Source organism: Lissotriton helveticus, chromosome 2_1 (assembly GCF_964261635.1).
Source record: "Lissotriton helveticus chromosome 2_1, aLisHel1.1, whole genome shotgun sequence".
In the NCBI taxonomy this organism is placed as follows: domain Eukaryota; kingdom Metazoa; phylum Chordata; class Amphibia; order Caudata; family Salamandridae; genus Lissotriton; species Lissotriton helveticus.
The window spans coordinates 965,898,181-965,911,950 of record NC_136059.1 but is presented as its reverse complement, the minus strand read 5'-3'; positions in this window follow the sequence as shown (position 1 = coordinate 965,911,950).

The window sequence follows — 13,770 nt, the reverse complement described above, 5'->3', positions numbered from 1 at the left end:
TCGATAGGGGAATACTGACCTCAGTCCTATGCCAAAACTGTAGTGTATAGTATTGCAATGCACAGAGCCTATTAGGGAAATAGAAACTACACTACAATAGGTGAATAAAGTAGATGACATTCAATACTCCAGCATGGACCATCAGGGAGATGACATCTGGGGAAGAACCTCGCTGGTCCAGTGGAGGACACCATATTGTTTTATTGGCCATATCAAACTAAAAATCTAACAGACCCTTAAGTGTCAACTGTGGTGGCTATGTTGGAAGCACAAAAGGCAAAGTCCCATCATCATCACAGTTTTGACTAACTTGGATACCGTTTCAAGTAAAACCTGTAAAACACATAATATCTACTAATGAATCAGCCTAGTACAGCTGTGATGGGTACTGCACCTTTGCTGGGACTCCCTTTCTGATACTGTGTCCTGAAGTTGAATATATGAGTTTGGAATGACCTGGAGATGGCATGCAGCCTTTTCCCTATGGTCTTTAACCTGCAGGACAATACCATGCATACCTTTACCATGAAGGTAGGTAACAGGCAGGATTTGTTTGGTACATTACATACAAAATTATGTCATTTAAAACGAAATGGGGTTTACGGGTTATGTGATGGTAAGAGGTCAGGGTGGTAAGTGTACTAAAGGGTTTTTTAGGGTTCAGGGGTGGGTTAAGGTATGGGATGGTAAGGTTTTACAGGGTTTTTAGGGTTCAGAAATAGGTAAGCATAAGAGGTATTAAGGGGGTTGGTTACAGGGATGGGTTAGGATACGGGGTAGCATAGGTTTGGCAAGTGTTTTTAGGTTTCAGGGATGGGCAAGCATAATGAGTAGCAAGAGGTAAAAGTGTAGCGCATATGACATATTCAGAATATGGAATGCAGGCAGTAGAATATTGGAAGAATTTACAGCTAGTTTCAACATTATCCGTCTTACCATCAAATTCACCAGCAGCAATACTAAATAGAAGCATCAGATCCATTTTCTGGATGTGAATCTCACCATTTATGAACAAAAATGATAACTGATTTGTACCACAAGCCTACAGATGCTCATTTATATCTAAACTGGACTTCATGTCACTTACACCACACTAAACTCAGCATAGTCTACAGCTAAGCACTTAGAATAAGAGGCATCTGCAGCACTGAGGACACCTGTAAAGGTCATCTAGAGGAGCTTGCTACATTATTTGAAAAACAAGGGCATCCTCTGCATATTATACAGCAACAGATGGACAAGTCTTTGCAATTACACTCATTTGGAATATCAACAGAAGAAACAATGGTGACAGAATCCCAGTTGTGGGTGACTGGCATCCATCAGCTTTTAACTACAGAAATATAATTAAAAAAACATTACCCTTATTATCAATTTGTAAAAAATTGCAAAAGTTTTTTTTATCAAAACCGCCAGTCATTGCTTAACTACTATTATCTGATTTGAAGATTTTCCCTGTGGAACATGTCTTAAAGGAAGAACTACTGTACTCCAGAGAAAACGTCTGGATGTAGTGTTTAAAATCCCTATTATATATATATATATATATATATATATATATATATATATATATGTATATATATATATATATATATATATATATATATATATATATATAAAAAAGAATCGTCCTCCAGCCACAATCCTGCTCCGAATGAAGACGAGGCGAACCCAGGTCGATGGTGCAAATTTTATTGTTTCAAGCCCAACACCACCGCCACGAAGCGTTTCAGCCCGCATAGGGCTTTGGTCACATCATATATATATATATATGTCCAAAGGTGTCCTGTGCACGAACACGCCACTCGACTGCCAGTAATTCAACAGAATTATTATTTCAGGGAAACTCTGCAAATTTTATCTTGACTGCGTTCGTTATCATCAGCCTACGATTAAGGGGCCAGGGCCCCCTGAAACGCGTCAGGCTCCCTGAAATATTAATTTTGTTGAATTGCTGGCAGTCGAGTGGCATCTTCATGCACAGGACACCTTTGGACATATGACAGCACGCCAGTTCGGCCGTGGAAGATTGCACCACATACTGAAGGAAATATGGGGTTGCAAGGTCGGAAATCTCTCTAGCCTAATATGCAAGACTGCAGTGTTTTTCAAATGAACTTTGCAAGCATTGTCCTGTGGCCCACTGGAGGGCTTTCAATGTGTTTTTATGATAAATAATATCGCAGTTACCCCTGGAAGGGTTTCATTATTTAAACGTTACACTACGAATACCAGAATCCTTTAAGCAAAATATACCAACCCACCAGGGCATAACCTACAAATTGAAATAAAAGTGTTCTTTTGAAAGTGAACTACGTTTGTTATCATCATCCTATGATTAAGGGGCCAGGGTTCCCCGAAACGCGTCAGGCTTAATCAATCAAGATAAAACTTGCAGATTTACCCCGCAATATTGCTTCTGTTGAACTGCTGGCAGTCGAGGTGCGTCTTCGTGCACAGGACACCTTTGGACATATGACAGAACTGCAGTCCGTCCGTGGAAGATTGCACCACCTACTGAAGGAAATATGGGGCCGCAAGGTCGGAAATCCTTCTAGCCTAATATGTGAGACTGTAGTGTGGCGTCTTCATGCACAGGACACCTTTGGACCTGCACTGAAAAATAAATGCCGAATCCAATGCCACTTCGTGTCCGTGCCTGCTTTGCATGGAGTCCCTGTGGGAGTTGGGTGTTTTGGTTCATTTCGATACAGCGTGAATGGCCGTCACGCTCTCACGGAACACCAGTCATTTTGTGGCTCTCCTATCAGACCGTGTTTGTGGAGAAGTAGTGGAGTGCTATCAGGGGAGCCCCCAGCTGTGTGACCTGGATAAGGAACGAGCATGACTGCCGTGGGGATGCGGGTCTCAGAGCGGGGTGGTTTTTGCGATTGCCAGCATGGATCTGCACCTCGCTGACAAGAAATGCCTTGCCTGGAATACTGGTGCATACTGGTGACTGGGCGCCGCAGACGCTACAACGCCTATGCGGTGAGGTGGTGTTGGTGTTATTGATTTTGCGGATGGGTCCCCCTCAATCCCAAGGTTGTGCCATTTAAACAATTTATGCTTGCCGTTTCTGTCCTTTGGATATTACTTGTCCTTGCCCGGATGTGAAACGCCTCTTTGACACTGGCTTTATAACAATATCAGGAATTTTATATTGCCTGCATTCAATAGACTACGTTGCTGCATTGTGGGATTTGCAATCCTCAAGGGGTTTTAAGTTTGTGTCCGTATTAACTCTGGGGCAATATTTCTTTAACGATGTAAAGATGTTACCTCTTGTACGAAGAACGCTTACTGGTCCCAGGGCTCCACGCAGCAGCTTCTGGCAATAATAGGGCAGAGATTACTTCTCCTTCCCGGTGTGGGTCAGAGGTCGTGTTGTGGCGGAACTGACAAGAGCTCATATGAGCTATCGAGACGATGGACAGTGATTATGGACTACTATTCAGCATGTGTGGCAGCAGTTTTAAAATTAGTTTGTGATAATTTTTATAATATATAGGCTACACAGGATGTTAGTTTGGATGAACAGTTTTAAGTGCCCGTTTGTATCCCACTGAGCAGTGTTTTAAATTGTCATACATGCTTCATCACATATTTTGTCTGCTTTACTGGTAACTTAGCAACTTTGGGTAATGCACTGAGCACTATATAATATTATGCTGCATCTTACCAACATTTATGTTTATGAAAAGCTTCAGACGGTGTGAGCATGTTGCATTTAGGCTACAATGGGAAATACATGCGCTATAGTATGTCTTCCATGTTTAGCAATTAGTCCAGTGGGATGGGCTATTTAATAACGCTGGGCGTAATACTTCGCTACGCCCACGGAGTGGGCGTAGTGTTGCCTACTTCGCCATTTGCAAAGTAGGCATAGCAGGCAACGCTACGCCCACTCCGTGGGCGTAGCGAAGTTGCCCGCCACCCGCCCTCCCTAAATACTTAAATAACCTTTTTAAAAAGAATAAAAACCACTTACCTTGTCCGCTGCGTCTCCGGGGCTCGCTCTCGTAATCGCGCTGCCATCTTGGATAATAATGCGCATGCGCGGCCGCCCGTGCATGCGCATTTCTCATGAGAAATGTGCATGCGCAGGCGGCCGCGCATGCGCATTAGTATCCAAGATGGCGGCGCGATTACGAGAGCGAGCCCCGGAGACGCAGCGGACAAGGTAAGTGGTTTTTATTCTTTTTAAAAAGGTTATTTAAGTATTTAGGGAGGGCGGGAGGGAGGCGGGTAGTATTTAGGGAGGGCGGGAGGGAGGCGGGTGGCGCGTAGTGGGGCTACGCAAAGTGCGTAGGTGGACATAGTTTCTTGCCCACTTCGCGTAGCTTCGGGTAGCCCCACTATGCCTACTACGCCCAGGGTTACTATTTAACGAATGAGCTATGTATTGCCAAACTAGATTGACAAAGGCCTCTTGAAGGCTGAAACGCGTCTCTCCTTGTGCTCTGGATTGAGGGCGACCTGCACTGAAAAATAAATACCGAATCCAATGCCACTTCGTGTCCGTGCCTGCTTTCCATGGAGTCCCTGTGGGAGTTGGGTGTTTTGGTTCATATATATATGTATATGAAACCCAAAGTTGTCCTGTGCAAAAAGACGCACTCGACAGCAAGCACATTCTTCCAAATGCTTTAATCAGGGGGAACCGGCAAATAACATCCAGAACAATGTCGCCTGACGTGTTTCAGGGCCCCCTGGCCCCTTCCTCAAAATAAGATAAAAAACTGCCTAATCACGAAACCCACTGGAGGGCTTTATTAAGATGTCAAGGCTAAAAACTACGGATACCAGAATCCTCAAACTAAATCAACTCACCTGTTAAACCCACCAGAGGGCGGAGTTGAAAATAAAAATAAAAGTAAGCCTTGAACTCATGTTTGTGATCAGAGCAGACTGCCTTTGAGGAAGGGGCCAGGGGGCCCTGAAACGCGTCAGGCGACATTGTTCTGGATGTTATTTGCCGGTTCCCCCTGAATAAAGCATTTGGAAGAATTTGCTTGCTGTTGAGTGCGTCTTTTTGCACAGGACAACTTTGGGTTTCATATATGTGTATATATATATATAACACAAACCTCCTTAACAAAAAAGAGCAGAGGCCACTTGTAGGGGACGACAGGAGAACACCTTTATTCACCAATAGCAGAGGCGAATGCATTTCGGCCTTTCCGGCCTTCGTCAGCGCCCAAAATCAACAGGTGACTGTTCCCACATCCACTTTAAATGTGTCCTGCCCCATGTTCATTGGTCATGGGCGGCTCCACCCCTCGATGATTCTGCTCACCAACTGGAGCCCACACCTACGATGTAGACTCCAAGTCCCAGAATGCACTCTTACTTCAGGTAGGTGATGCGTGGGGAAGTGTAATGTCTCGTTGATAGTTGGAGCCATTGCAAGGCACTGTGTGATATATATATATATATCCAGCAAAGGCGGTTCCTTTACCCCGGTCTCTGGCGTTTCTATGACGGGTGCGTAGCACTCGCGGTCGAACCTCACCGCAATTAAATGTCTTCAAAACCTCCACAACGGAAGTAAAAGGGCCGCACACCAACAGAGTTTGTATCACGATGGTACTGATAGAGCAAGCATCGCATCGCGACTTGCTCGAGTCAAGAACCTCGCCCGTGTGTAATAAATGAATAAATTGTTCGTCTTACTAATCTTTTATTTTCATATTCGAACAAGGTAGAGGAAGCTTGCATACGTGTATTTCTAATACAACTAATCCATGTCTTTAAAAACATGGCCGCCGCTTGAAAAGTGCTCCTGCGCATGCGTCAGTCACACTCACGTGACCTGACGTAGTTATAAATTTTGGAGGGAAAGGGTGCGCATGCGTAATACACAGCTTTCGTGAATAACGTGGTAATGCTCTTGTGAACGTGTATATGTTGCTAACATTTAAACTGCATAGTATATTTTTATAATGATAAGTTTGAAATACAAGACCAATGATGTGTTTACATACATTTATTTCTATGTATTAATTTGTTCTCGCTTACTTTTCATGTACTGCGGGAAATGGGGGTCCGAACCGTTTGGGAGCCATATTGAGGGTCTCTTCTGCGCAGACTCGTGGTGCACTGAAAGGTGGCAACAATGGACAGTGGAACTCAGCCAACTGGCAGCCACCGTCAAGATGCTCATGGGAAAGCCACCTCTGCCCTACGAGAACGGAGAAAGTTGTTCCTTATATGATACATTGTGTGTTGAGCTACTATTTGCCGTGCAGTTTCTCATGGGAACCCCAATCTTGCTAGGCGGTACCCAGAGATGTAAATTAGGCCTCCAAATAGTCTATTCTGATTGGTGTGTTACCCAAAGCCTACCTTAGGACCAATCCAAATTGAGGGATTCTGACACTTTGCAACATTGGGGGGTGGTACACCGTCCCCAAACAGTATAACTACCCTGGGTTCACCTAGGGAAGTTGTCCGACTTGTCTGGTTTAGCTGACCTGTCACTGACCCAACGCACTCAATAGGTGACTGAAGATACAGAGTACTGCGGAGCACTCTGTCCGAAATTGACCATAGACTAAGGTTTTACTAAACCTTAAAGTGCTGGCGGAGCACTTTGCTGGGAGTTCGCTGACCCAATCGGGGTCTTGATCGATAGCTGCAGAGAGGGTGGAGCGCAGGCGTTGCTTCCGAACTGCGGGTGCTGGTCCTGTCCTGAGGGTCCTGTCCGAGAGGTCCTGTCCTGATTCCTAATCTGAGGGTTTCCTGTCCTGTCCTGGGTGTCCATTCTGCACCTGCTGTCCATTGAGGGGTATCCTTCCTTGAGGGTTTCCTGTCCTTAACTGACCCGTGGCCAGGGTTTGGTTTTCACACCAGTCTAGGTAAATATCACTCTGAATCTTGCACCTTCCTGAATTTCTGTCTTTTGCTTTAATAAAGACATACCTTTGCATATGTTAATTTTCCATGCTTTTCCGCAACCATTTAATCATAAAGTCATTTGCATTTGTTCCATAACGTGTTCCTATGTTACCCTACCTGTTAGAAATTATATTTTGCATTGCAGTTTCTCATTTCCTGATATGGTCTAGAACCTCCTTACTTAAACTGTCTAAAGAACTTTGCCTTAAAGTATAGTGTCTCTCTCTCTCCATAGTCTCTCCTATAGAGATAAATGTCCCGAACTCATGACTCATTTTCCTTGAAATAAATCTAGAATACCAGTCCTAATCAAAGCCTATCCCATCTTTAGTAATTCATCTGAAACGTTCTAATTCCTGATCCTGCATATTAAGGGTGTCCGGATTCCATTAGTCTATAAATGGTTGCTCTGACTTAGTTTCTATTCAGCTATGTACTTTCTGTTATTCTGATTATCGATTGCTTAATTACTGTGAATTTGATTATTTCTGAAATTTACTAAATCAGATAAAGACTTTAAACTTCCAGTTGTCCGTGGTCATTTTACAAAGGTATTGAATATTATTTTGTTGGGTTTGTATTTTGCTGCCTTTCCTTTTACAGCTAGCTCCCTGATCCATTGTGGTCATAGGTACCCGTGTCGGTGGATGGTAAGTCGGGTACGCTGAAGAATAACGAAGGGAACTCACAAATACATGATAGCAGAGCGTGAGGTCATCTCATCAATGTATATGGTGATTTGAAATATATGGGCCCGAAGCCAGAAGTGGCGAAATTATTGGTCGGGTGACCCGCGCGCTCTATCAGTATTTTCTGGTAAGCAGAGGATGGTTAGGGAATAGTTAAAGGTTAGGTAGGACTAGTTAGGCTAAGTCAAGTCGGTAGCTGCTAGTATATTGATGCTGCTATAAGAGCGGCTATTTCGAGGGACCTGATCAATCTCTTGAGAATGCGCTGCTTTTGAAAATTTATGAATTGTTTTAAAATTGTTATTCTTGTTCTTATATTGTTATATGTATTAATCCATGCGTACGTAAAACGTGTTGTTCAGTGTTGTCAGAACTCCCCGGGGAATTGAATAGGCAAGTGGTGAATAGAATCCATTGCCTGGAGGTCGCAGGCTCAAGGAAAGTTAGGTGCAGGTTAAGTAGAAAACCAGAAGCACTAACTAGGGTTTTTCTGAATACATGTGTGAATAAATGTTAGTAACGAGGTTCATTGGCAAAAATCCAATAGTGGCGTAACCTAGCCAGGGTCACATCGGAAGAGTAGCAGGTTCATCGGAGCTAGAGTGAAAGCAAAGGGGTCCGCTGGGAAACCTTAGACTCGGATATATCCCGGAAAAGAGTGGATGGGTCTAGGGAAGTAACAGGTTCACTGATGCTAGAGTGAAGGGTAGGCGGAAGAGATCTACCCGCAGCGTGTGAAAAGTAAATGGAAGTAGTTTACTTGCAGTAAAAGAAATCTTTCCTGTCTAGACACTTGAGCACTGTGGCGAATGTGTATTCGTTGTAAAATAAATCAGCACTAGCACTTTAGAAAGAAAGAAAGTTTCCGTTACCTTGTGAAGGGAGGGAGTCAGTCGCGAAGCGTCTCTGACGTCACTCCGTGCCGCGCTGGGATTGGTAGAAAACAGCGGGCGGGTAGCGGGGCCGGAATTGTGAAGGAGGGGTGAGCGCCGAAGCGTGAGAACTGTCTCGCGAAAAGGCCGCGCACCCATTGGCCGAAAATATTTGAACGCGTGCACACATTGGTCGCACGGAATTGCAAGACGCATTCTGATTGGAGGTAATTTGTAAACAAAGTTAAGCGTATAAATCGTATGTGGCACTCGTATTCTCCAGAAACTAGACCCGATCCAAGAAACCAAGGGTTTGAAAGGGATCAGTGGAAAGCTAATAGATACGATATTATGTACGGAACTAAGAGAAAAATGTCCCTTGTAAAGAAGGTAAAGAATTACTTTAAAAAGGACAAGCAGATTAAAACTAGAGAGGGCATTGTTATTCCACCACCAAATACTCCCGCCTCTTTCATGATGTTTGACAGAGGGTACAATACGTGTGTGTGGTTAGAAAATTGGGTGAAGTACACAGAAGACGACGGAATAATGGCCTTTCCGTTAGAAGGTACCTTTAATGGTAGAATCCTATTCAATTTAAGAACCCGAATGAATGAATTACATCCCAGACCGAGACTAACGCAGTATGAGGCATTAGAGGAATGGGAGATTGAGGCTTTCCAAAGAGAGAAGCCCCGAATGGACAAAGGGCTGACAAAGTATTACCCAAAACTGAGGCAAGAATCCCGAGATAAAAAGATGAAACAATGGAGACAGAGCATGATTGTTGAAGGACTGTTTCCCATGATCCCAGCAGAAGATCCTCCTGGGGGGGGGAAAAGAACAGAAAAGACTAAACATTGGGGGCCCCTGGGAGAGTCAGATGACGAATTGTTAGATGACATGTGCATGAGAAGTCCGCCTCCTTATAATGAGGGACACCGACCTTCGAGTGCAGGAGATATTCCCCGGAGACCCCTACAAAGGGAAGAGGTCAGGTCCGCAAGTGTAGGAGGGGATTATATAATTCCTCCTTATACTGAGAATCTAGGACCCATAGAACCCAGAAGTATTTACCCCAGGAGACCCGTAGGTGGAGAGACAGGATATTCACGTGAAGGAGAATTTTTCCCTCGTCCCCCTTATGGAGGAGAGGTGAGGTCCGTAGGTTCAGGAATGCCGTTATTACAGCCCCAGAATGAGGAAGATCCAAGAATCCTAGGCACAGGAAGTCTGTTTCCGAAGCCTAACTATGGCGGAGGGCCGAGTGAGACTCATCCCACTGCCCCGAGTTATGCTCCCATTCTGACCCCGCAGGTGTTACATGGAAACTCCTTGGACAGGTTATTAGAAGAGAAAGAGCGAGAAGCGCTGGGGAATCAGCGAGCTGAAATAATACGGAAAATGTCACAGCTAAATGCAAGTCCTGAAGCATTGACGATCCCAGTAACAATCGGACCGGTGGTTCCGCTGTACGGGGACCGTCAAGGGACTCCAAAAACTCCCGTAATTACCCCTGTCATTGCACCGACCAGACCAGAACCCTTAATTATAGATGATCAGACCAGTGAGTGCGAGTCGGAGGTCTCGCTGCTAGATCTGCCCATTAGAAAGACTGGGAAAAGGATCCCGAAGCCGCACACGTTTAGTACGAGGGCAATTCAGATGGAATCGACCTCGGGTACTAGGAGTGTCACATTGGTGACTCCTGAAGAAATCGAAAGATGGAGTCAGGAATTGGAAAAGCAAACGTCCCCAACGAAACCTTTAGATCTTTACAAGCTGAGAATAGAAATAGAGGAATTGATGGCAGGAAACGTAGGATTAGACAGATTAAATACCTACTCCGAAGACGAAATGCTGTTTATCTGCAAAAGTCTCACCCGAAATACCCGAGTACTTCATGAAAAACTGACTGACACTGCTGCTAGCATGGGTATAGATATTTCAAGATCGAAGCCGCTGCAAAAACCATATAGAGCAGATTTCTCAGACAAAGATTTGGAAAACTTGAATGCTTCAGGAAAGAAAGCACAGGTCAAGGAACTATTGTCAGTATTGCAAAAATGGGGAGATGTGGAAAGGTGGAAAGCTAGATGGGTCAAGAAAAAGGATGAGGCCAGGTCTAGGCAGGCAACTCCCGAATTTTTGCTAAAAGAAGCTGAAAAACCAGAGCAGTTATGCCCTATGCGCGAAGTACCAGGTGGGAAGTATGTGCACGTTCCATGGTCCAGACAGGATATTGTGTCCTTTACTAACGATTTCCCAAAATTGCGCGAAAAACCAGTAGACTGGTACCGGCAGGTGGAAAGGTTCGTAAAGGTGCAAAAATGCCTATGGAAAGACCTGGATGGGTTTTTCGACATTGTGGTCCCGGTAGATCTGTGGACCGAGTGTAAAATAGCCATAGCTTGGCCTAGTGAAGAATACCCGAGAGATGGCAACACAGGGGAACCATCGAAAGAAGTGATGAGAAAATATGAACAAGTAATACAGCATTTGAAAGTAAAAGTGCCAGCAAAGGAAACTGATTGGACCAAGATAGATAGAACAACACAGGAAAGAGACGAGACAGTGCACTCCTTTTATGAAAGGCTGTTGCAGGTGTTCAAAACATACAGCGGTATAGACAACATCGAGATGAAGGATATGACACATTTTATTTACAGGCTTGTAAATGGTTTAAGACCCGAAATTTGTCAGTGGATAAAAGATAACAAAATCAGTTGGCATACTAAAAAGATGGATGAGGTCCTACGGTACGCAAAGTACTGTGAGGACGAGATGGCAGAAAAGAAAAAGGCTCTCAAGGAGAAGGTTATGTGGGCTCAAGTGAAGCTCGCAGAACAGCAGGAAAAACAATTGAATAAAATGGCCAAAACTACTCAGAATCCAGGTCCTGGGGGTGGGGGAGTAGGAAAGCCCCGGCCCAAAATGAGCAGGGAGGAGGCTAAGAAGAAATTTCCCTGCCACCAGTGCGGAGAAATTGGACACTGGCGAGACGAGTGTCCCTATTTGCAGGATGATAACTCCCAAACACCTGATTTAACTCCACAGACGCAGAATGAAAGACCAAGAAAGACCCAACAACAGGTAAAAACGATTCAGTTGCCCCGAGCACCAAAGCAAGTGTTTAAGGGAAAATCCACACAGGGTGAGGACGTAGAAGTCTGGGGGAGCAATGAGAACAGAAATGCAGCAACTTCGCAGTATTTACTAAATGATACCTTCTTTTGTGATGACCAGTACTGACGGGGCCTGAGAGGGGAGGACGAGGAGTGCGTACTTGGCGCCTCCTCGCCGGTAGACCAGTCCGGAACATACATTGAAGGAAAGGTTGACGGAAATGATGTCACTTTTCTGTTGGACACTGGCGCTACCCGTTCTACTGTGAGAACAGTGGACGTTCCAAACCTACCCCTCTCGGGAGAAGCCATCCAAGTAGTGGGTGTATCTAATCAATTGATTAGTACTCCTGTTACCGAGCCCATGGAGATCTCAATTGGAAACTTTAAAGAAATGCATAGATTTGTCGTTTGTGACACCAGTCCAGTGAACTTACTGGGACGTGATTTGCTGTGCAAAATGAACTGTACCATCTTTTGCACACCAAAGGGTGTTGAAATTCAGACCCCAGATGAAGATGGCATTTATAAATTAATGTTAATCAGACCGGACTCAGAAATTAAACGAATGACTATGCAGGATTTGCCCAAAGAACTCCAAGAAACAGTGAAGCCATAGGTATGGGACTTTACCGGAAAAGATGTAGGATTAATGAAAAACGTAGACCCCATACAGATAGCCATCAAGGACAATGCAGTATATCCTAATACTAAACCCTACAGAATGAATGCAGAAGTGAGAGCAGGGGTTGCCCTGAAAATACAGAAATTACTAGAGGGAAACATCATACAGGAAGTAATGAGTAGCCCATACAACTCACCGATTATGGGTATCAAAAAGCCTAGTGGCAAGTACAGAGTAGTGCAGGACCTAAGAAAGGTAAACAAGATGGTGATTCCTTGCTGCCCTATTGTCCCGAACCCAGCAGTGATTCTGTACCAGATTCCCTGGGATGCTGAGTGGTTCACTGTGATAGACCTATGTCATGCATTCTTTTCCATTCCCTTGCATCCAGACAGCAAATTTCTTTTCTCATTTGCTTTCAACAGTCACGTGTATGTCTGGAATAGGGTCCCCCAGGGGTACACAGAGAGCCCCTCTATCTTTAATCAGATCTTGAAAAAATGCTTGGAAACTTTGGTCTTACCTGGAAATTCTGGGTATACACCCGTTACAACGGATCTTTTACTCCGCAGACCCATTACAACGCGACCATTACTCCGCATACCATTACAACGCATTGCGCTGGGGGGCGCTCTAGGATAGGGGATAAGTATAATTTACTATCCAACACCTTCCCTAGGGTCCACGGGGACTGGAGTTAGAATAGTAAATTATACTTACCACTATCCAGCGCCCCAAGGCGCTATGCGTTGTAACGGTATGCGGAGTAAAAGTCGCGTTGTAATGGTCTGCGGAGTAAAAGTATGCGTTATAACATCATACATCCGAAATTCTGTCTTGGTGCAATACATTGACGACCTCTTGGTGGCGTCCAAATTTCATAAGGACTGTGTGATTGACACCATTGCCCTACTGAATCACCTGAGTGAGAAGGGACATAAAGTGGCCCCTGAAAAATTACAGTTCTGTGCAAAATCAGTAAAATATCTGGGGCACCAGATAGAGAAAGGCATCAGGAAAGTAACGTCAGAAAGAGTGAGAATAATTCAAAAGATGCAGTTACCCCGTACTCAGAAAGAAATAAGAATGTTTCTTGCGGTGATAGGATACTGCAGGCAATGGATTCTGGGATTTGCAGTCCTAGCTAGGCCTTTGATAAAAATGACCAAGAGAGGAACACCGGATATCGTAGAATGGGATGATGAAAGCTTAACAGCCTTCACAAAATTGCGAGATTGTCTGTGTACAGCCCCTGCGTTGGGAATGCCAGACTATTCCAAGGAATTTGCCCTGTTCTGTGACACTCGGGATAATTGCGCGTTGTCAGTCCTAACCCAAGAGCATGGCACAACCAGGAGGCCTGTGGCATACTTTTCTGCCACCCTGGATCCAGTGGCTGCTGGATTACCAGGATGTCTGAAAGCAGTAGCTGCTACCTGCACAAGTCTAGAACAGAGTGAATCCATTGTCATGGGACATCCTGTAACTGTGTATGTTCCACATGGAGTGGTAATTTTGTTAACAAGAACGAAAACTCAGTATCTCACCCCTAGTCGGCT